The following is a 24,039-nucleotide window of genomic DNA, read 5'->3' on the forward strand; positions in this document are numbered from 1 at the left end:
AGAGCCCGTCCTGAGGTAGAAACAAACACCTTGGGAGGTCTTCAGTCAAGGCCAGCTGACCACTTTTTGGGGGAATTAGACTGGAGAGTCTTTTTCGGGAAGATTCTGTGGCTTTCCCCCGGGCTCCAGCCTCCTCACAGGTTCAAGAAAGGCACAAGTTATCTCCTTGGAGACCAGATACTTTGTAATATGAAAGTCTTTAGCTGGATAAACACAGAGGGTCAAAGTGCTTGTCTGATGAGTCCAAAGCCTGAGGGGACAGGGCTCGGTGCTGATCCAGGCTTAGCCAGGGATGCATCTGGAGCTGGGTGGAGCTTCTGAGGAAGAGCACTGGATACAATTTAGAAAGAATGGCTCAAATCTAGGGGAAAAAAGAAACAAATTAGCACTGCGTGATATGTTAGTGGTTGTTCGTGGCCCTCCCACTGCTGAACGTATCTGGAGGGGGAAGAGATCTGGCTGGAGCAGGGGTTTTGTTTAGGGTTTGGGAGACAATTCTGTTCCACCAAGAAGAGGCGAATGAAGCCAGAGAGAGAACATTCAGACGAGTGTGAAATGTGGAGGGAGGGAAATGATTATTAATAACCAATGATTTGGGGAGATTCCTATTTCCCTCTTTGTCTATTATGCTCATTTTAAGACCTCAGTGTGGGAAGGTTGAACTAACCTCCTCTAACCCACTCCACCCAACCTTACAAGGACTCTCTAGTCTAAGGTGAATTCTATTCAATCAAGCTTGGGTGCATATAGATCCTTTTATTTAGATTGCCCAAGGCTGGGGGTGGTCTGGGTATAGGGTGATGTCACTCTCAGCTCCTCCTAGGAGTGAGTTAACTTCTCTTTGGGAAGTCCACCTCTCGATTGGCAACCAATCAGAGCTGATTGCCACCTCAGGAACACTCCTCTTCCAAAATAGCTTATAAGCCTGAGCTCACCATCATGTTTGTCTTTGGTTTGTGAGAGAGACAGCCAAAAGACCATCCTTTATTAATAAACATGCTGGCATTATTAATAAAATGATTAAATTACTCAGAAATGACGTCTCTCAGACTTTTTTAAATGCCACACAAGTCAGATGTTTCTGGCCTCAGAGCATTTCCCAGGGCTCCAGAGGCAAACACTGCTTGGACTGGATTCAAGTCAATCAATCTGTTGTTGTTTCTACCTTAATAACTTCTCTCTTCTCTTCTGACACTGTCCCCCCTCCCAGTACAGACCCCTACCCCCTCATGCCCGGGCTATTCCACAGCTGCTGTCTCCTATCTGTCTCCTATATCTCTCCACTCCAGTCCATTGTTCAACGGGCTTCCAAGGTGAGCCTAGCAGCAGCATTCAAAATAGAGCGAACCTCTGGGTTCATTGTCTCTAGTTCAGAGACACCTTGAGCATCTGTGTGTTCTGGCATCTCTTCCACTAAATGGCCAAGGCAGAAGCATTGAGGGCTAAGTGCTGGTCTGGTCCCTAGAAGGGAGAGCTGAGTAAACTCAGCTGGGCTCCAGGTCCTGGGGGCAGTTTGGTGGTTTGGAGCCCCCAGTCCTAGTCAACCTTTTGGCCCTTCTTTCTCTCCTCCTTTTCCTCCCTCTTTCTCCTGCTTCTGAATATCCTTGGCTCCCCAAGACCTCTTCCAAGCTTTCTCAGAGTATCTGCTGGGCCCCTCCCTGACACCTTTTTCTGGTGGGTTACCCCTTTCTGTGACAAAAGCCACAGAATCCCAGAGCTGGATAAGGCCTTGCAGGTTAGCCAGGCGATCTGAGGCCTGGGCAGAATGTTCATAAATCTCCCTGGTAGGTGATCATCTCACTTGTACTCCCTCCAAGAAGGGAGAACCCACATCCCCAGGGGTGGCCCTTCAGGGGAGCACCAGGCGTTAGGAAGCTCTGCCAGATATTCAGCCCACATTTGTCCCTTTGTGACTTCTCCCTGCTCCAGGTTCTGCCCCCCTGGGCCCAGCAGAACAAGACTAAACCTTCTGCTGTGTAATAACCCTACAGATACTTGCAAAGAGCTCCCATGTCCCCCAGAGCCCTCCTTTTTGGTTTCTTCTCAGACCCCCAGGCAGAAGGATCAACTGACCTCTCAACTTTCCAGTCATGCTTTGCTTAATGCCTAGACTGAAGGAGTTTATAACAGAGAAGAATGTCTGAGCTGGGAGAGGCAGAATGTCAGAGCTGGGAAGGAGCTTAGAACAAGGAAGGTCAGAGCTGGGAGGGAACTTAGAACAGGGAAGGTCAGAGCTAGGAAGGAGCTTAGAACAGGGAATGTCAGAGCTGGGAGGGAGCTTAGAACAGGGAAGGTCAGATCTGAGAGGGAGCTTAGAACAGGGAAGGTCAGATTTGAGAGGGAGCTTAGAACAGGGAATGTCAGAGCTGGGAGGGAGCTTAGAACAGGGAAGGTCAGAGCTGGGAGGGAGCTTAGAATATAGAATATAAATGTTGTCATCATAAGAGACCTTAGAACATAGGACTCAGAACGATAGCTTGGAGAGACCTTAGAATTTGGAAAAGAGAATAGCATGGTTAGGAGGAAATCTTCAAACACAGAACTGAGAATGTCACGGATGAGAGGGACCTTGAAACATCAAATGTCAGAGCAGTGACTGTCAGAGCAGGGAGGGTCATTCCAACAAAGAACGGAGCGAATGCGCATGACAAGGCCCTGAGACTTTAGAATAATTTCAGAACAAAGAAGGGACTTAGACAGTACCTAGGCACACCCCAGTTTTATGGATGAGGAGCCTGAGTCCCTGGAAAGGGATTTGCTCAAAGCCTGCCATTCACTGGACCTCTCTTGATTAGTTAATTATTTCCAAACCAGAGATCAGAAGACCTTGGGGAGGGAGGTAAAGCTGACATTTGTTGAGTTTCCAGCCAAATGCTGTGTGACTGGGAGATGCCACCTCAGGGTGAGGAATTCCTAAAAGAGACGCTCCCCGCTCCACCTCCCCGAAGGAGTTAATTGGTACCAAAGTGTGGATGAAAAGGGAGGGTCTTCCTTACCTCGCTTGGGCTCCCAAAGCAGGCAAATTTGTCATTTTGAAAGTGTGCTAATTGTGCCGGGCTCTCTGTTTGGAGAAGGGAGCCTGGAGGTCTGGCCTGGTGGCCCTCAGGGACTTATCTGTTAAGTGACTGTCACCTCCTCTGGAGATAGCATCATCTGGGATCTGGGCTTTGAGGGGGCAGCCTTTTGAAGGCCTCCCCCACCCTCCACTGGGCCCCAATAGTTTGTTTATGCTGCCTGGGTTCACCACTTAAGTGAGGCCCCCCACCCCAGTCAGCCTGGGCGCTCCCGAGGGGTTCTGCTCTGCCTCGCCTTTCTTAGACCACCTTGAAAAGGTCACATTTCAGAAAGACTGTTTTCTTCCCACCTTGTGTCCACTGGACCGAAATGTTTCCTTTGCCATTTGGGGGAGGCGGGACGTTTCTTTCTTGGGCTCTTGGTGAACTTAGTCCTCCAGGCAGCTCCACTGAGCAGAAATCTAACTCTCCATTAGGTGACTTTTTGATGAAGAAACAAGCCTCATGGGTGACCAGCATGAGATAGTAACCTTCTCCCCCAACCAACCCCCCTCCATGATGGATCTTGGGCCTTCCAGGAATGAGCAGGTGATGACTTCTGCTCTGCTGACCTCATCAGGCCTCTGCTGGACTACTGGCTTCATTCTGGGAGCCACAGGCATTCATAAGCCAGAGAGAAGGGCAGCTGGGATTGGGAAGGGCCTTGAGTCCATCATAGTGAGGATCAGTTGGTAGAATCTGAGTTTAGCTAGAAGAGGAGACTCTGGGCATGTAGAGGGAGAAGGGATTAGATTTGGTCTATTTGGCCCCAGAGGGCAGCCCCAGGAGCAATGGACTGGGGGTTGAGGGATGGGGGTTGAAAAGAGGCTAAATTAGCCTCGATGGTAGGAGGCCATGAGAGCTGCCTCAGATTGGGACTGGCTTCCTTGGAGGTCTTGGCCTCCACCTCACTGGGGTCTTCAAGTACAGGCTAGACTCCCATTTATCAATTACACTTTAGCAGAGATCCTTGCTTAGGTATGAGCTGGTTATGTACTGAGATCACTAAATTCTATGATTCAACTTCCCAGAGGCTGTGGGCAGCTTTAGGAGGTGAAAGATGAAAATGGATCAGTGTCTGCCCTCAAGCGGCATACATTCTACCAAGGGTGGGAGAGGGAGGCACACCACACCGTACACACAGAAGTAAATTCAAAGTTCAGGCAGAGGAATACAGAGTAATTTCAAGAGTGAGAAAAGAGGGACAACTGGGGGGAGGGAACATGATGGGCCTCCTGTAGGAGGGGGGCTCCCTACAAGGGAGAATCTGAGATGGAGTGCTGTGCAAGGAAGGCATCCCAGACCTGGTGGACAGCCTGAAGAAAGGCAAGGGGGTCTTCCCAGAATAGACTGAGGGCTGGGAGGAGGCTCCCTAAACTCAATGTCAGAAGATCTGAGTTTAGGTGCTCTTGACTGGGTAAATTGCCTGCTCCCTACCTCTGTTTCTCCATCTGTCAAATTGGGCTAAGTTATCTCTCTAGTCTCAGCTTGACAATTCAGCAGCCCATGTTCTCCTGTTCCTCCCTGTGGGTCTCAAAGTCAGAATCCTGACTCTTCTATTTCAGCCCCTTATGTTACATGGCCTTTGAAGGCCTCCCCCACCCTCCGCTGGGCCCCAACAGTTTGTTTATGCTGTGTGGGTTCACCACTTAAGTGACGCCCCCCACCCCCATCAGCCTGGGCTCTCCCAAGGAGTTCTGCTCTGCCTTGCCTTTCTTAGATCACCTTGAAAAGGTCACATTTCAGAAAGGCTTTTCTTCCCACCTTGTGTCCACTGGACCAAAATGTAGACCGAAGTGAAGACCCTGGGGGGCGCCTTGCCCCTACTCAGATCTAGGAGGGGCAGAGCCAGCCTGCTTCCCAGGAGTCAGAATTTCAATGAAGTTTCAAAAGAGCGAAGGAATGAAGATGGTTCCAGAATGCTGTTGTCTAATCACTCGATCCGAGCCCTGATGAGAGCCACCTTGTGGGGGCTTTAATGACAATCCTCTGGCATAGCCGTCAAACCACACGCAATGTGTTCTTAATAATTAATCAGGGCCCGGCTTCTTGCCTGGGGACCCTTGCTCACTCAGGCTGCCTGGCTTCTTCAAGGGGGTGATGGCAGAACATTTCTATACATCGTGGGCCTTTGTTTCTAATAACCCCTTTCATATCCCTTGGGGGATGTGGGGAGGATGCCTCAGTGAGTCCCTCCCCCTTCCCACTGGAATGTGATTTGAAGGATGCCTGTGGAGGGAGTCCCCGCCCCTGACATCTTGTTTCCCAGAAGAAAGGAAAGAGCCATCTTCTTGATGGTTGGGTTGTGTCTGAGGTAAAGTCTGGAGGGAGGAGGGAAGGGTAAGGCCATGGGGACCCGGAGAATGATCAGGCTTGGACTTGGATGGGCAATGACTCTGCTCTTCCCTCTCTTGCAACATGGCCCCAGTGACTGTGTGACTAAAGGTCCCCCTTGCTTAGAGGAGGCTTTGGTTTGAAGTGTGGTGCCTACTCTTGAGCTAGACATCACCACCATCTTTCCTTCTTAGGAGATACTCTGGGACTTAGGGCCACTGAGGGGAGAAAATATTCATTTCCTTCATCCCTGATGGGACCTTTCCTTGCCAGGCAGGCCCTTGGGAATGGGGGAAGGGAATAAGCATTTATATAGTGCCTACTATGTGCCAGGCAGGCCCTTGGGGGTGGGGGAAGGGAATAAGCATTTAAACAGTGCCTATTATGTGCCAGGCAGGCCCTTGGGGATGGGGGAAGGGAATAAACATTTATGTAGTGCCTACTATGTACCAGGCAGATCTTTGGGGATGGAGGGAGGGAATAAGCATTTATGTAGTACCTACTATGTGCCAGGCAGGCCCTGTGCTAATTCCTGGAGATCTGAATCTAAGTAGGCTAGATAGTCCCTGCCCTGAGGGGGCTTACATCCAAACAGCCCATATTAGGCACTTGGAAAGGGGGTGAAGAGAAAAGTTTGGGGAGGAGGGTACACCCAGCACTAGGAGGTGGTGTGGTAGGCCCAGGACTAGACCAGATAGGGCAAAAATCACCAGCCACAGTCCAGGTTCTTAGGAATGAATTTCTTCGATGAGGGAAGGAAGAAGAGGAAGGAAAGCCTTTTGGAAATGTTTAAAAAGTGATGGATGTGTGAACCTAAAAGAAAAAAAAGAAATTAAAAAATTTCTTTTTCATTTCCCAATACATTCAGTCAATAAACATTTATTAAGCACCTACTGTGTGCCAGCCACTGTGCTCAAGGACTGGGGATACAAAAAGAGGCAAAAGGCAGTCCCTGCCCTCAAGGAGTTCCCAGTCTGATGGGGGAGACCCCATGCAGATGACTGTGTACAAACAAGCCATAGAAAGTCAATAGAAAGGACTTGAGAGAAGGAAGGCACTGGAATGAAGAGTAGTGGGGGAAGGCTTGCTGGGGAAGGTGAGGTTTTAGGAGCCAACGAGGTCAGTAGTGGGAGCAGAGGAGGGAGAGCCATCCAGGCCTGAGCACGAACAGAGAGAAGACCCAGAGCCGAGATGGAGGGGTTCGTTCATGGGACAGCTGGTGTGGGTGTGGGGTGGGGCACTGAAGGATCTGTGTGGGGGAAGGAGGGGTGAGCAGCCTGGACAGGTAGTAGCAGCAGGTTTCAAGGGGCTTTGAATGCCAGAGCTAAGGTCTGTGTTCCTTGAGAGCAAGGCCTGACTTTTGCCTTTCTTTGGATCCCTGGCCTTTGGCTCCCTACCTGGCACATAGTAGGTTCTTACTCAGTGTCTTTTCAGTCATGACTGAGGCCCAGGGTGGGTCTGAGGCCCCCTCAGTTGAGTGCAGAGAGCTTATGCCCCAAACATAGCTCCAGGCTGATGAGACTAGTGCAGCCACCTGCCGGCCTTTGGAATTGCACAGGGGCTGGACTGAGTTGAGACAGTAGCCACATTGTGAAATCCTGGACCTTTGGGCCTGCCTCTGAGTCTGGCTCCTCCAAGACGCCTGCTGTGATTCCGCCCCAGTGCAGGGGCCTCGTCTACCTGGGCTCCTCAGCAGCATCCTCCCCCAGACCTGGGGCCCAAGAGGCACTCAGGCCCTGTTGGCTGAATGTGGATTTCAGGGCATGTCTTTCCTGGGCTCTTTGGGATCGGGGTCTCAGCTTCCCTAGATTCCTGGCCAGGGACCAGCAGGTCTCACCTTCTTCTCCCTCCTCCCCTTTTGGTGCTGGGTATAGGCTGCTGGCCTGGACTGGGGGTGGGGGTGGGGGGGTGGATCCATCTTGTTGATTCCCACTGTAAAGCATTCCGCCCAACCCCCTGCCCCAAGAAAACCTTTTCCTCATTAACATTCTCCTTTAACTGAACGGTTTGACTTTCCCATTAGTTCCACTTGGAGGCCAGAGAAAAAAGGCGTTTTTTTCTGGGGCTGATTACTTCCATCACTGTCCTGGCCTCCCTTCCCCCTCCTTTCTCACCTCCTACTGTACACAGTTACCTGCCTATTGCCCATTCAGTTCTGGGATATGAAAACTAACATCCTTGAGGGCCTGGGAGAAACTTGGCCTGGCTTAATGGACAATCGACTGACTTTGTGGTTGTAGAGTCATTTCAGACATGTTCTGCTCTCTGTGATCCCATTTGGGTCTTTTTTTTTTTTTGGCAGAGACACTGGAGTGGTTTGCCATTTCTTTCTTCAGCTCATTTTACAGATGAGGAAACTGAGGCAAACAGGGTGAAGTGACTTGCCCAGGGTCACACAGCTAGTCAGTGTCTGGGGTCAGATTTGAACTTAGGTCTTCCGGACTCCAGGTCCAGCACTCTCTCCCCTGTGCCACCTGCTTTGAGTAATCAACTGATTAGGCAGAGGCTTTTTAGAGCTTTCCAGGGGTGAAGATTAGAATCATGAGCTCCTGGGCTTTAAGAGCTGGGAGATTCCTAGAACATGGAATATCAGAGCCAGGGGAAGCTTAGAACCCGAAGACTTGTAGAAGAAACAATATAAGAACTGGAGGGAATCCTCTGGCACAGCCGGACTGGACCTTAGAAGGTGGAACACAGAACGTCAGACCTGAAAGGGACCTTAGAACACGGAACACAGTGTTTCAGAGCTTAGGTCACATATCACAGGATATCACAACTTTAAGTGTCCTTAGGACAGAGAAACAAAGTGGCAGCTCTGGGGGAGAACTTTTGACCTAGATCAGGGTCCAGCACCCTCAGAGCCGAGGCCAGTTTGCGTCTGAAGGAAGTGTGCCTGAGCTTGAATCTGGGCTGTGGGCGGGTCACTTAGCTTGTCTGGGACTCGCTTTCCTTACCTGTATCACGAGAGGGCCATGCCCTAGGGACCTCGAAGGTCTCTCTCAGCTCTAGATCTGTGGTCTCTCCATGAATAGGGGCTTTTATTTGGTACCAACCTACAGCAGCGTGGAGTAGCCAGGACAGAAACAATAGCCACAATACCCCCAGCTATGCACACGAAGGTTTAAAACAAACCCCACTGAACACCCAGGCCATATACTTAAGGATCCTCTTCCAGTTCTGTCATTTATTCAGTTGACAACCTTGAGCGCATTCCCCCCTTTCCCCCCCAGTCTGAGTCTCTGTTTCCTTCTGTGCAGATGAGTGTGTCTGTCTGTGTTTTAGTTCTGTAATTCTCTGCCCTGTCCTTCCCTTTCCTTTCTAGGGGTGGTGAGAAAGAGCAGGAACTAGGGGATTCCCCCCATTCTATGGCTAGAACTCCTGGCCTGACAAGGGACAACTTCTAGCTCATCTTGTCTAATCTCTGAATTTCTCCTAGGGCCACCTAGCCAAGGGCTTTGCACACAGTAGGCATTTAATCATTGCTTATGGAATTGTTTGTTGAACTTGAAAGAGGCTCTCCTGAAGGCTCTGAATCTGAAGGCAAAGGTTCTAGTCCCCTCTGGGCTACTGATTAATAGGGGCTGCTTTTCTCTATCATTCACTCAATAAGCAGTTATTAAGCATCTGTTGTATGCTTGGCATTATGCTGGACGCTTGGGTGAAAATGAGGAAAGTTGAGGTGGTCCTTTAGCATCTCACAAGTATTGTAAAGTTTCTAAGTTGAAGTCTATGTTACAACCCTGGGAGGGAGGGAAAGCAGGAGTTCATATGCCTGTTCCATAGATGAAGAAACTGAGGTTCAGAGATCTGGGCTGGAAAGGACTCCAGGCACCATCTAGTCCAACCCCTTCATTTTATAGGCCAAAGGAGGTGACGTTATTTGTCCAAGGTGCTTCCTGCTCGAGTCAGGCTGGGACCTGAGCTTCCTGACTCCCAGAACAACATCCTTTGGATCTGTATTCTCTCTGTGACCCTGGCAGAGTCACTGCATTTGCATGAACTTCAGATAGACGTGAGGGTCAATGTTGGCCCACCATCTGTGTGTAGCATTGTGATTTTGTCTCTATGATATTGGGCATCATGAAATCACAGGCTCTGAGGGCTGAGGAGGTGTTTCCAGAAAGCCCCCAGTGGAAGGCCTGGCTGCCCCCTGGACATGGGCAAAGATGTCTTCCCTACCCTACTCCCTGAAGAGCCCAGGTTAGCCAAACAGGTAAATTCAGGGGAGAGCCACGAAGATACTGGTGGTGAAACCACAAAAAATCCCTGGAGAATGTAAAGCAGAAACATGGAGGTTTTGAGCTGGAAGGACCTTAGGCATCACCTGGCTTAAATTTTCATTTTACAGGAGAGGAAACTGAGGAAAGGAGTAGTGACTTGCCCAAGATCACAGGGTAGGTTAGGTGCAGAGCCAGTCCCAGACCCCAGGGTCTTTTTTTGGGGTGGGTGGCGCTACATCCAAGTTTCTTTCTCTCTCTGACCCTGGTCACACCCTACCTGTAGGTTTGTGCTCAGTTCTGGGCATCACAGGGTTGTTGTTATTGGTAGAATGGAGAGGCTAGGGAATGGCAATTAGAAGAGGGAAGAACCATATTTATACACATGAGGCTCATTTAGGGGTTCTGGGGATGCTCAGGCCAGAGAAGCAGAGACTGAGGGGGAGCAGGAGAGCTATCTTCATGTGTGAGAGGTGGTCAGTCCTGTGGAAGAAGACTCAGGTTTACTCTGCTGGTCAATGGGACAACTGAATGGGGTGGGGAGGTTAGGGGAGGATGCAATGTGGCCAACTGAGTCTCAGTGATGGCAAAACCCCACTCATGAGAGCTGTCCCAGGGTAGAAGGGCCTTCCTCAGGAGACAGAGGGCTCCCCCTTTTTGGAGGGCTACAAGGGAGAGGCAGGATGGCCACTGGATCACAATGGTGTGTAGAGGGAATATTTGTTTAACTGTGAATTGGACTTTTTATGCCTCTGAGGTCCTTCCACCCTGAGATTCTGGCATTCTGAGATGACACATGATGTTTTCTGAAGGGAGAGCCAAGTGGTGTCCTGTGAATGCCATGATTTCCCTATTATATGAGGACTTGAGGAAGGGGCTGCTGCCCTGAGAAGTGCTCGAGTGTGTGTGTGTGTGTGTGTGTGTGTGTGTGTGGCCACTAGTTCTGGCTTCTGCTTGTCTTCCCAAGCCTTGCCTATGGGTACATTCCCTGCCCCCCATCCTCAGTCACTGGGAGCCTTCGAAAGTTTAATGAAATGCATGAAAATCTGCCGATGAGGTTCTCCTATGAAATATTTTCTCACGAATATTTCTCAGATTTCAAAGTCTCATCCCCCAAAGATGCCTCACCACCATAGAGCATGTTTCTGTTTATGGGAGTTTATTATTAAGCTCCCTGGGGACTCCAGGGAACATGAACATGCCATCTGTATTTGCATTAGGAATATTTGCAAACTGCAGTATGAGGGAAAAGAGAAGACAGAGCCTTGGGAGGTAGGCGGGGATGACAATAGCTGTCTTCACCAAGAATCATGAGCACATCCACTTAACTGTCCATCAGCTCCTGCTAGGGCAGCAGCAAGAGCTGGTGGGATCTCAGGCTGAGATGAGCAAGGAAGCAGAGTGGGCAGAATGAGGGAGGGGGGCGATGGTCCTGCTGTCTTCTGACCTGGCTAGACTTTATCTTCAGGACCAGGCTAAGTTATGGGAACCACCGTGTAGGAAGGCCTTGGATAATCTGGAAAGGGTCCACAGGATGGGGAAGGGTTGTGTCATAAGGCAACTGATTGAAGGACAGGGAACATTTCAATTTCAGAAGACTTAGGGGGACAGGAGAGAGAGAGAGAGAGAGAGAGAGAGAGAGAGAGAGAGAGAGAGAGAGACAGAGAGACAGAGAGAGAGAGAGACAGAGAGAGAGAGAGAGAAGAAAGACAGAGAGAGAGAGGGAGAGGGACAGAGAATGAGAGAGAGAGAGAGAGAGAGAGAGAGAGAGAGAGAGAGAGAGGGACAGAGACAGAGAGAGAGAGAGACAGAGAAAGAGAGAGATAGGGAGGGAGAGAGACAGAGAGAGAGACAGAGAGAGAGACAGAGACAGAGAGACAGAGAGAGACAGAGACAGACAGAGACAGAGAGACAGAGACAGAGAGAGACAGAGAGAGAGACAGAGAAAGACAGAGAGACAAAGACAGAGAGAAAAAGAGAGAGAGGGAGGGAGGGAAAGAGGGAGAGAGGAGGAGGATGAGGGGGAGAGAGAGAGAGAGAGAGAGAGAGAGAGAGAGAGAGAGAGAGAGAGAGAGAGAGAAAGGAGGGAGGGAAAGAGAGAGAGAGAGGGAGAGTTTTCTCATTCTCTTTGGCTCCGAGCACAATCAAAATGCTGGGAGGTTATGGGAGGGTGTAAGGAACACATGATGGAAGCTTAGAGCTGTCCCAAAGCCAAATGGCTGCATCAGGAGGGGATGTTTCTGTTCTCTCTCCTTAGGGGTCTTCAAGCAGAGACTGGCTGACCATTTATGGAGGATGGCATAGTGGAGATTCCTTTGATGAAGGGCAGGACTACAGGCTGCTGAAATCCCCTCCAAATCTGGTGATTCTTGGACTTGTCTTTAAAGCCAGGTCTCACTTTATAGCCTCAGCAGGAGAATGTCTCTGATTTTTTTGTACAAAAGATAGGCTTAAACTGGGCCTGCAGCCCCCTGTTCCACCCTGCTCCTACCTGCTGCTCCTATGGCTCTTTAGGTGCTCAAGGAAGATCTCTGCCTTCCCTCCTGAAGAGCAAAGCATTTCCTGCAGTTCCTGGTTGGCTCAGTGGGGCTGCTGATGGCAAGAGCTCCATTCTACATCATGTCTTAAGGTGTGTGTGGGACTTCACCAACATGATCCTATTTGAACCTCACAATAACCCTGTGACACACACCATATCCATTTTAGAGAGGAGGAAAATGAAGCTCAGAGAGATTTCCCATGGTGCTAAGAGTCTGATGCAGGATGAGAACCAAATCCTTCTGGGCTCCAAGCCTTGTATCTCATCTGCCACCTGGTCATGCCCAGCTGCTGGTTGTCCATAGGGGAAATGAGATCACAAAGGAAGAAATCAGCAGTGAGGTCTCTACTGGCAGCCATGGGGTTCTGGGCTATTGGACACTCTACCGAGTTCTTGGATGAAGAGATTTGTGGTAGTTTCACCAAACATCCATATGAAATGAAATTGCATGGGATTGTTAGCTGGAAGGGACCACCCCCTCCAGTGGCCAGGTGGCCTAGTGGATAAAATGCCAGTCTAGAATCAGGAAGACCCAAGCTCAAATCTGGCCTTAGGCACTTACTAGCCATATTACCCTGAGCAAATCATTTAAACCTCTCTTTTGCCTCAGTTTCCTCAACTGTAAAAGGGGGGATAATAATAGCTTGTACCTACCTCTCGGGGTTGTCATGAGGATAAAATAAGATAATATTTGTAAAGCACTGAGCACAGTACCTGGCATATAGTAGGCACTTCATAAATGCTTCTCCCCTCCTTCCCCTCCCCTCCCTCCCCTCCCCTCCCTCCCTCCCCTCTCCTCCCCTTCTCCTTCCCTCCCCTCCCCCCTTCCCTTCTTTTCCCTCCCCTTCCCTTTCCTGAATGAGGTTAACTCCGAAGTCAGAGAAATCAGCCTGCAATGGTAGAGGCAAGGCTAGAGATAGCAGTCTGTCTTAAAAATGAGCTGGGAGTTTCAGTGGATTACAAGCTCACTCAGTCAGTGGTGTGATGTGGCATCCAAGAAAGCTACTGTGACCCTAGGCTTCTGTGAGAAGCAGAGCTCCCAGGAAAAAGGAGATAATGGTCCCTCTGTCCTCTGCCCTGGTCCTATCCCCTCTGCCCAGTTTTGGGTGCTAAGGTTTAGAAAAGACATTGACAAATGGAAGAGTATCCTGAGGAGAGCAGCCAGGGTGAACTGGTGTCTAAGAACCCTATCAGATTGGCTGGTGGAAGGACCTGGATGTAGGGAGCTTGGGGGAGGGAAGACTCAGCTGATATGTCACGGTTGAAGGGCTGTCAAATGGAAGAGAGATTAGACTTGGCTTCTTGGCCAAGATGGCAGAATTTGGGACAATAGAGGAACTGTCAGTAGAGACATTTCAGCTCATGTTCAGAACTTTTCAACTTCGAGCTGTCCAACAATGGAAGAGGCTTCCTAGGCTGCTGAGCTCCTTGTCCTGGAGAATGCTCCCAGCCTCAGAGACAACTGGTCCAGCCCAAGTCCTCAACATCCTTCACAAATGGCCATTCAGCTTTGACCTAAAGACCTCCAAGGGGCAGAACTCATTCCCCTCAAAGGCAGGCTGGTTCACTCTGGGCAGCTCAGAGGGTCAGGAAGCTGGCCCCCCGCCATTGCTCCCAGTTCTGCTCTCTGAGGACAAGTGGCCCAAGTGGACAAGTGAACATCCTTTCGGTGCTTGAATGCAGTGATCTTTCTTGACACCCCCCCCACCAAGTCTTCTCTTCTCCAGGCTAATGGGCCTACTTCCTCCAACCTATCCTTGTATGCCATGTCTAGTGGCCCTTCACCATCCTGGCTACTTTCCATCCGAACAATGTCCTTCCAAAGTGTGTGCAGGACTGAACGAAACACTCAGAATGAGGTTGGACTAGGATGGCGTACTTTGCGGGACCATTTCCTTATTCTTGGCAGCTCACTATGCAAATATTCCCATGGATTCATGATATTATCATTATGGTTATCCACTCTAAAAGAAGAATGCAAGACATCCACCCCAGACCTTCCTAGGCCTTTCTTATCTACTTCCTTCCTGAACTTAACCATACAGGATCCCCTCAATGTATGGAGGGCTTATTCAAGTTCTCCTGTATGTGGAGGACAACACTGGAACCCCAGGACTTCCTGTTGGGGATCCCTTCTTCTTGCTGCCTGACCTGCTTACCATCTTTTTTTTGATCATTTTCTCCAGTGACATTTGAAATCCTGTTCTTCCCACTTTCTTATTGTCATATGTTATGCCCTGCTCAACCCCTCCATTCTCTTTTGGCGAGCACCAGTGGACTCATTGAGCTAGCTTTATTGGCTGTGGCCATGATCAATGGCTTCATTTTAGGCTGTTAATTGGATTCACCAGGAAGAGGTTGGACTCAAGGCCGCCAGGGTCCCTTTCAAAGGTGAAATTCTTGGATTCTTACCCACCATGGACAATGTTCTATTGAATGAACAATGCAGAGACCCTCAGGAGTGTGTGGGCATGTGCGCCTGGCCCAAGAGACCATGACGTGCTGGGACACTTGGGAGGCCATTTCCAGACTGGGAGAGACTGGGATCCTGCCCAAGTTGTGTGTGTCCAATAACATGGGTGCTCTGCTCAGCCTAAATGAAACCGGATGTTGCCCCATTTATTGAACCCCAGTGGCTCCTAATTAAGCACATTCCACAGTTTTCACTTGTTAGCCCGTAAACATAAGTAGTAGGGACTCGACCCAATGGGAATAGCCCAGATTTCATGGAATGATGACATCGGAGCTTGAGAGAACCCTACAAAGTACCCTGAGGGCTGCCTGCTGAGGAGGGGAGAAGTATTGTCCTTTCTGGTCACAGGCATCGGGAGAGACATTGCTGAGGACTGGAGAGAAGGGGAGGAGAGTCAAGTTGTCAGCAAAGGACTTGTGGTGGTCATTTTGGTTGCTTTGCCAGCTCGAGACTCTCCCTGCTCCACTCAGATGTCATATTGATCTTCCTAAAGTTAGATCTAATTTTGTCCCTGCCTCTTCACCCCCACAATAAATTCAAGTGGCTCCCTATTACCTCTAGGATGTAATATACAATCCTTCAACCAGAGTACCAAGACCTTCATAAAATGGCCCTTTCCTACCATCTTTAGTCATACCCACCTCCACCCCCTCCCCCACCCTGTCATGTTCCGTGGAGTCCAGTGACACCAGCCTGGCTATTCCTTTCTCTAGATGCTCCATCTCCTAACTGGGTATTTCCACATCTATCTCCTGTGCTTGGAATACTCTTCTTCCTCATCAACACCTCCTGGTTCCCCTGGCTTCCACCAGGTGCCAGTCACTGCTTCCAAGAAGACTTTCCTGACACTTGGGCTTCCCCTCTTAATAATTTCCAACTCATCCCATCCAAATCTCATTTGCATGTTGTCTCCCTCATTAGACGGGGAACTCCCAGAAAATATGGTTTATTTTTTTTGCCTTTCCTTGTATCCCTAGCACTTAGCACTGTGCTCAGCTACAGAACACAGTAGGTGCTTAATAAATGCTTATTGACTGACTGACTTGATGCAGATGGTGGGAAGGTCTTTGGCATGATTTCCATGAGTCTATGGGGAGGATGGTATTTCTTTCCAGTAGCAGCTTGATTCACAACAATTTTGTTTCTGCACTGCTTTCCTCAACACTACCTCTACTGGGCAAGTGGAACAAGTATTATTAGTCCATTTTGCAGATGAAGAAACTGGGCCTGGGGGAGATAAAGTGACTTGCCCACAGTCAGATGATCAGTTAAGTGTCAGAACTGAGATTTAAACTCAAGTTTCTTCTGACTGAGTCTAGTGCTCTTTGCCCAAACCTCAGCCATCCAAGAAAACCTCTGGACTGGGAGCCTTCTCAAGCTCCTGATTTCTATGAAGCCCCTTGATCTGAGAAGTCTCCTTCCCCAGACCTGTCTCCTTCTCTGTAAAATGAGGGAGTTAGATTAAATGATCTCTAAGCAACCTTGGGACTCTGAATTTGAATTCTATGATTCTTTTCTCATCCTACCATGGACAAAACCAGGAAGCAGGCCCTGGCTAGGCCACCCTGGACAGACAGTAAGAAGCAAATTTGAAACAACAATTTCTGCCATCCTCTGGTCAGGCAGTCTCAGAAAATGGGGAAGACACTGCCCCTTGTTAACTGTATGACCTTGACCAAGTCCCTTACCCTTTTTGGGAGTCTTCCCTTTTGCCCTCCATCAGTGAAGACCTTGGATCTGACAATGTTCAAGGGGGTCGTCTCTTCGGTTTTCTTCTCTCAACTCAATTCTCAGCAAAGAGACTTTTGAGTAGTGGGTTTGGGAAGCCTAGTTTTGTTTCAGGATCTAGGTAAGCCGGGCATCCCTGCATAGGGAACACTTATGTCCCCCCCAACCCACAGAAGCATCAGCACTCACAGCAGGGGCTTGGTAAGGGCTATAAAGTTTTATATGCCATGTGGCGAAATTCCAAATCCAGCCAATTATTCCCTGAATCAACTGATGGGAGAATGCTGCCTATATTTGGCTCAGACTTAATTATTTGGTATGTGAACCTCTCAATTCCAAGCCATAAACTTCCATTCTGCCCTGATTTCCTGGTCAGGTTACTGCATTCTGGCTCCTCCATTGACTGAGAACCTCAGTGTGGGTGCTTGGGGGACTGTCCAACGTCAGGCGTCAGAGCATGCGCCATGTTTGACATCAATTACAGCATTACACACAACATAAAGTTTAACTGCTCGAAGGAGGCTTTCATTGCCTTTTAAAGAGACCGTGTGGCTTTTTAAGATTTAAAAATTAATCAGTTTCGAGGAGGCATGCCTTGGCCCAAGCATCAAACCTGGACTGTACATCGCCTGAGGTGTGGAGGTGGGCTTCCTCTTCCTCTTTTGTAGAAAGAAAAAAAAAAGGAAAACCAAAACGTGTAGGGTCAGTTTTTGTGGGTCCTTCCCTCCTCCCTACCTCCAACTAAGTGGATTGTTTTAAGGAAAAAAAATTAGAGTAGAATTGTTCCCCAGGGCAGTTTAGAGCAGAGCAGTTTCCAAAACAATGGCTTTTTGTCCAGTCTTAAATACACCCCCTTCCCTTCCTGGGTGGCTTCATTGAGGTGTGGGAGAGGTCCCCTGCTCTCTACCTTTGAGATCCCCAGCCAGAAGTGCGTGGCCAGTTCAGCTCCTAGTCCCACCCCCATGATGCCTCATAAAATGCCACATGTAACCTCACAGTCTGAGCCAAACTGAAGCCAAGGGGCAAGGACAAGGAAGCCTCCCCCTTCCTCTCCTAGGAAGAAGGGCCATGCCTGCAGGTCAGAGCTGAAGTGCGAGGAGGGAGAGTGGGTTGAAGCTGAGTGGGCAGCTTCGATGGCCAGGCTGAGTGTGGGGGCTAGGGAGCATGGGGAACAGGAAGCAGAGAAGCCTGAAGTTTCAGTCAGAGTTACAGGAGGACATTCAGGGACTCAAGAAATGGCAGAGCAAGGAGGGACCTCAGAACAGAGAACACAGAGTGTCAGAGATGAGTCCCATGTTAGAACTTGGAATACACAGTATCAGAGCTAGGAGGGACCAGAAGATGGACCATCAAGGACTCAGCTCCCGCCTTTTTACAGAGAGAGAAGTTAAAGCCTAGAGATATGAAGAGATGAAGGTCTCAAGCTATGGCTCGAAACTGAGTTAGGTTCCTGGCCTCCTCTTCTTACCCCATTACTTCAGCCATTATTTTCTGCCTTTGATATGAAGATTAACACGCCAAGGGTCCATTCACGTAGCTTAGCGTACAGTGTGCCACGGTGCAGGCCTGTCCTCCCTAGATTCTCCAAGCTCCCATGAACATTGATGCTGAGTTCTCCCTTGTCAGGTCCCTGCTGCCCATGGACCCAGAGCCTTGCTCCTTGAGAAGAGGGAGAGACCTCTTAGTCTGCAGGTACCTGGATTGACCCTCAGTCCCCTGTGGGGTCCCCTGCTGATATGGGTCATGTCTTGAGTGCAGTGCAATTCAATCCAATTCATTTTGGCCTTATTGGGTTCCAGACCCTTTTATTCTTTTCTAGGAATAAAGAAATGGAAAAGTGATGGAGTTCCTCCTTTCAGGAGTTAGTAGTCTAACAGAGATGGGATAGGGTAAGCAAGGCACCACCAAGTAGGGAGTGATTACAGCAAAGGAGGAGAGTCCTAGAGCAAGGCCACCAGCAGGCTTTGACAAGGAAATGAGCCCTTTCAGCTGGGGAGGGGACAAGAGGGAAGGCCATCAGGGAGGTGCTGCCTGAGCTGGCCCTTGAAAGAAGAAAAAATGATTTTAGCAAGTGGTGATGAGGAGGGTGTGTGTTCAAGGCAATGGGAAAGACCAGGGTAAATATCTAGGGATGGGAGGAGACAGGATGAGGTGGAGATTGGGGAATACTGTATCATCCAGGCGTCTACAATAAAAAGCCCATGAATCAATCAGCCAGCCAACAAGCATTTATTAAGCACCTACTGTGTGCCAGAGTCCACTAAGTGAGGTGCTGGGATATAAAGTTAAAGGTGGAGCACCCCTGGCCCTTAGTGAGTTTATTCTATTAGGAAAATGCAATACATTCACAAATAAGAAAATGCAAGATGCATACACACACACACATGCACACACATGCACACACAACTCCAGACCACAGTGATTGGGGGCTGGGGGGAGAAGGGTGCCCGGGGGAATGAAGAAAGGTCTCTACAAGGACATGGTGATGAGGTGAGTCATTGTAGGGGATGAGGCAAGAGCTAATGGAAGTCTGGACTAAGATGTTGACTTTGTAAGTGGAAAGGCTAGGCTAGATGAGAACCATGTTATGGAGCTGGGGTCACCAAAACTGGAGGTGGGGGACAGGGAGGACAGAGGTGCCCGAGGGAGAAATAGTCAAGGGAGGCGGAGCAGAGAGAATTAGGAGTCTAACTCTGGAGTTCAAATGAAGGGCAACAACCAATAAACACTGATTGAGTGCCTACAAGGTACCAGGCACTATGCTACAAAAAGAGGCACAAGACAGTCCTTGCCTTCAAGGTGCTTACTGTCTAATGACTTGTTCTCTCTGCTAGGTGCTGGTTCCAACATCTGGTGGCTTTTTTCTTTAGAAAGGGGCAGATATGGCAACTAGGAATAATAACAGGAATGAATGAATGAGTGGAAGTATTTATTCACAACTCACTGTGTGCTGGGCAATTTTCAAGCACCATAGGTACAAACATAGTAAGACAACCCCTGTTTTCAAGGATCTTGAGTTTCAATGGGAGGAAGGGACACAACTATGTCTGGGGGCATTAGGGCCAAGGAAGGCAGTTTTGGTCTAGGCAGTCAGGGGAATAGGAAGCTGCCAAGAGGGCAGTTACCTACCTCCTTCCCTAGGTTCAAAGGGGATATCTGTAGTGGGAGGAGAAGGATAAGCACATGGCTTAAGACCCAGGTGGATGGTTAGGGGTGTGAAGCAAGGGCTGAGGTGGAGCAGAGGGAGGTGGTTTGCCCTCACTCAGTCACCAGAGGAGGGGGCCCAGCCTCAGCAAGGGTGTGGGGCAGCTAAGTCGATAAACACAGACTATTTCCCAAGGGTCAGTGGTCATTTTTGTACTGTCCACCCATAACCCTTAGCATGATGCCTGGCAGAGTAGGGGCTCATAGACTGACTCATTGGGAGACTGACTTTCTTCTGCCTGATTGGATTCACCTGCAGCAACCTTGATCCCTAACTTACCCTGACAATTTTGCCCTTCAGTCCCTGCTCTTCCTTCATTTCCTGAGTGCTGGCCTGGCCCTTTCATCCCAGTCCCTGGCTCCTGTTTTCTCCTTCAGGATGATGCTTCTGCCCTTGAACCTGAAGTTGAGTTATTTTCTTGGGTGCTTTGAGATCCCAACACAGAGCTGGAGGTTGAGGTGCTGGAGGACATGCCCAGCAGCTGCCTTGAATCAGCTGTACAATCCATTCTTTGGAAACCCTCCAGGCTCTGACATTCCTTGTTTTGGAATCCAAGAACATCATTAGTGGGTGAGTCCTGGAACCCTAGAACAGAGATTGTCGAAGCTGGGAAGATGTGAGAACACGAGAAAAGAGAATTTCAGAATGGGAAGGGACTTTAGCTCACCTGACCCAACCCCTCATTTTACTGAGAAAGCCCAAAGGCATCTAGTGGTTTTCTTTTTTTTCCTTTTTTAAAAAAATTATTTTATTCTGAACTGAAGAAATAAAACAAGCATTTCCATAACATAGAACACAAAAAAAGATAATTGCCCATGAAACTGCAGATCTTTTATGTACAACTTGCTATTCCTTTTAAATATATAATAAAGCTATCATGTAACTTTCCTTTTTTCTCCCTCCCCATGGCTGACGTTAGACATAAATAGGTATATGTGTGTGTGTGTGTGTGTGTGTGTGTGTGTATTATATATATATGTATGTGTATATATATATATATGTGTGTGTGTGTGTGTGTGTGTATAAACCATTCTATACATTCTTCTATTTATCAGCTCCTTCTCTGGGTGCAGATAACGTTTTCCTTCATAGGCCCTATGAAGTTAATTTGTGTATCTCTAATAGTCAAAATGACTTATCCTCTCAAAGTCATTCTTAAAACACTGTTGCCAGTACTGTATACGATGTTCTCTTGGTTCTGCTCATTTCACTCTTCGTTGTTTCATGCAGTTCTTTCCATGTTTTTCTAAAATCATTGAGCTCATTGCTTCTTATAGCACAGTAGTATGCTATCACAATCATACACCACAACTTGTTCAGCTGTTCCCTGATTCAGAGCTGCAAGTGGCCATTGCTCCAGCATTGAGAGTGACCAAGGAGGTTTGAAGGGGGACGTGTTTGTTTGGAAACAGTGGGAAGAGCTCAGCAGCATTTTCTCCCCAAAGAGCCATCAAATGGCTTCTTCTTGCCAAATAGAAAGGTTCTGTAGGAACTTTTCTTGGAGGGAAGATGCCATATTATCTTAGAAATATATTTTAAATGGTCAAAGGATATGAACAGGCAGTTTTCAGAGTAAGAAATTAAAGATATCTATAGTCATATAAAAAATGCTCTAAATAACTATTGACTAGAGAAACGCAAATCAAAACAACTCTTAGGTATCACATCTTACCTGTCAGATTGGCTAACATGACAAAACAGGAAAATCATACATGCTGGAGAGGATGTGGGAAAATTGGAACACCAATGCATTGTGGGCATTTCTTTATGAACTGATCCAAACTTTCTGGAGAACAATTAGGAACTTTGCCCAAAGGGTTATAAAAATGTGCATACCCTTTGACCCAGCAATAGCACTTCTAGGGCTGTACCCCAAAGAAATCATATAAGTAGCGAAAGGACCCATATCTTCAAAAATATTTATAGCAGTTCTTTATGTGGTAGCAAAGAATTGGAAATCAAGGGGGGAATGGCTAAACAAGTTGTGGTATATGAATGAAATGGAATAGTATTGTGCTATAAGAAATGAGGAGCAGACAGACTTCATAATAACCTGGAAAGACTTATATGATCTGATGCTGAGTGACGGGAGCAGAAACAGGAGAACATCATACACGATTACAGACACATGGTATCTATGGTGACTAACTTTGATAGACTTGGCTTTTCTCAGCAATGCAAGGTTCTAAGACAACTCCAAAAGACTCATGAGGAAAAAAGCAATTCACATCCAGAGAAAGAATTATGGAGTCTGAATGTAGATTGAAGCGAACTATTTGCTCTCTCTTTTTTTTGTTTCTGTTTTGTTTCTACTTTCTTGTGGTTCATTCCATTGGTTGTAGTTCTTCTTTACAACTTGACCATTGTGAAAATATGTTTAGTGTGAAGGTATGTGTAGAGCCTATATCAGATTGTATGGGGAGAGAGGGAGTAGAGGGGGAGAAAATTTGAAATTCAAAAACTTGAGGAACCGAATGATGTAAACTAAAACTAAAAATTAATTAGTAAAAACATTTAAAAAAAAGAAATGTATTTTACTGAATACATTTGTAGACTATACAAACTGGAGGGGGACTCAGGGGCCATTTTTTTTCCAATCCAAACTGGACTAGGAATCCCATCTATGGATTCTTGGACATGTTGTCATCACCCAGCCTCCTGTGAACACTTCCTTCCAGTGTGTGTGTTGGGGGACACAACCAGGTGCTCCCTTCTCCAATTTAACTCAACACAATTGACATCCTTTTATTGTCTTATAGCAATTGGCAGAATTATTAGTTAAGGACTATTAATCATGACATTTATGAGTCTTTAAGGTTTACAGAGATACAGACAGGCTAAGCAGAGGGGATAAAGAGCCCACCTCACTGGGCATATGTTCCCAAGGAGGTCAAAGACATGGCAAAAGGACCTGTATACACCAAAATGTTTATAGCAGCATTTTTTTTGATAGTCATAAAGAATTAGGCACTAAGGAGGTGCCCGTTGAGTGGAGAATGACTAAGCAAATTTTGGCTCTTGAATCTAACAGACTATTGCTGAGCCATGAGAAGCAATGAATGTAAAGAACTCAAAAGAAGCACGGGAAGAATTATATGAATTGACTGAAAGTTAATTCTGGAGTGATCAGAACCAGTAAAACAATATACACAGTGACAGTAACAGTGTAAATTAAAAGGATAACAACAAAATAACTAAAAAACTGAAGGCTGTGCAATTATGGTGACCAAGATGGCACCTCACAAGTGCTTAATAAATACACGCTGCTTTCCTCCTTGCCTGCATGCTTTCTCTTTCTTTTTGTTTTAGGGTGGTTTTCTTTTTTTTAATTTAATTTTTGGTTACATTTTAAGTTCCTGTGTCCCTCCCTTTTTCCCCACCCCACGCTAGAGAAGGCCACTATTTGACCCAGATTTAGAAATATATGTAACACCATACTATGCATACTTCTATTATCAGTTCTTTCTCTGGATGCAAGTAGTGTCTTCTTTCATAGGTCCTTGGTATTGATTTGAATATTTCTAATACTTAGAATAACTTGGTTATTCACGTTTGCTCTTTGAACAATATTGCTGTTACTGTATACAACATTCTCTTGGTTCTGCTCATTTCACTCTGCATTATTTCATACAAGTCTTTCCATGGTTCTCTAAAGTCAATCAGCTCATTGTTTCTTATAGCACAGTAGTATTGCAACACAAATATATACTGCACCTTGTTCAGCCATTTCCCAATTGATGGGCCTCCCTTCAATTTCCAGTTCTTTGCCACCACAAAAAGAACTGGTATAACTATTTTAGAACATATAGATTCTTTTCCTTTTTCCCTTATCGCTTTGGGAAACAGACCTAATGGAGGTATTACTGGATCAAAGGGTATGCAGTTTAATAACTCTGAGCATTATTCCAGATTTTTCTCCAGAATGGTTGGATCCATTCATAATTCCACCAACAGTGTATTAACATCCCAATTTTTCCACATCCCCTCCAGTGTTTGTTATTTTTCCCACCTGCCTGCCTTTTCCACAAAGAAGAGATGAGAAAATGCATCTCCTTCCTCCTTTACAGAGATGGGGGATTACGGGTGTGAAACATTGGGCAGTGCTTAGAATGTGGTAAGCGCATAAGTGTTTTCTTATTCAAGCATTCATATGTTGTTAGTATTGTTTGAACTTCTTTTTTCTTTCCTTTTTTACTCTTTCTCCTGTGAGATGGCTGTCTGGGGAAGAATGGAAAAGTTTCTATTTAGAAATGAATGTGATATAAAAATAAAAGATGTCAATAAAATTTTAAACCATATTTGAAGTGGGCCAGCCTTAATTTCAATCCACAGAAAGTACAAAGGACACAAAGAAGCTCGTAACAGAGAAAAGCCATAAGGCTTCTAAATAGGTCATAGATTCTCTCTGGTAAGAGCTTATGTTCTGATGCTGTTGAACAAGGGAACAAGCAACATGTCTTCTAATTAGATGGGCATTTTCCAAATAATTG

Source organism: Trichosurus vulpecula, chromosome 3 (genome assembly GCF_011100635.1).
Source record: "Trichosurus vulpecula isolate mTriVul1 chromosome 3, mTriVul1.pri, whole genome shotgun sequence".
Lineage (NCBI taxonomy): Eukaryota > Metazoa > Chordata > Mammalia > Diprotodontia > Phalangeridae > Trichosurus > Trichosurus vulpecula.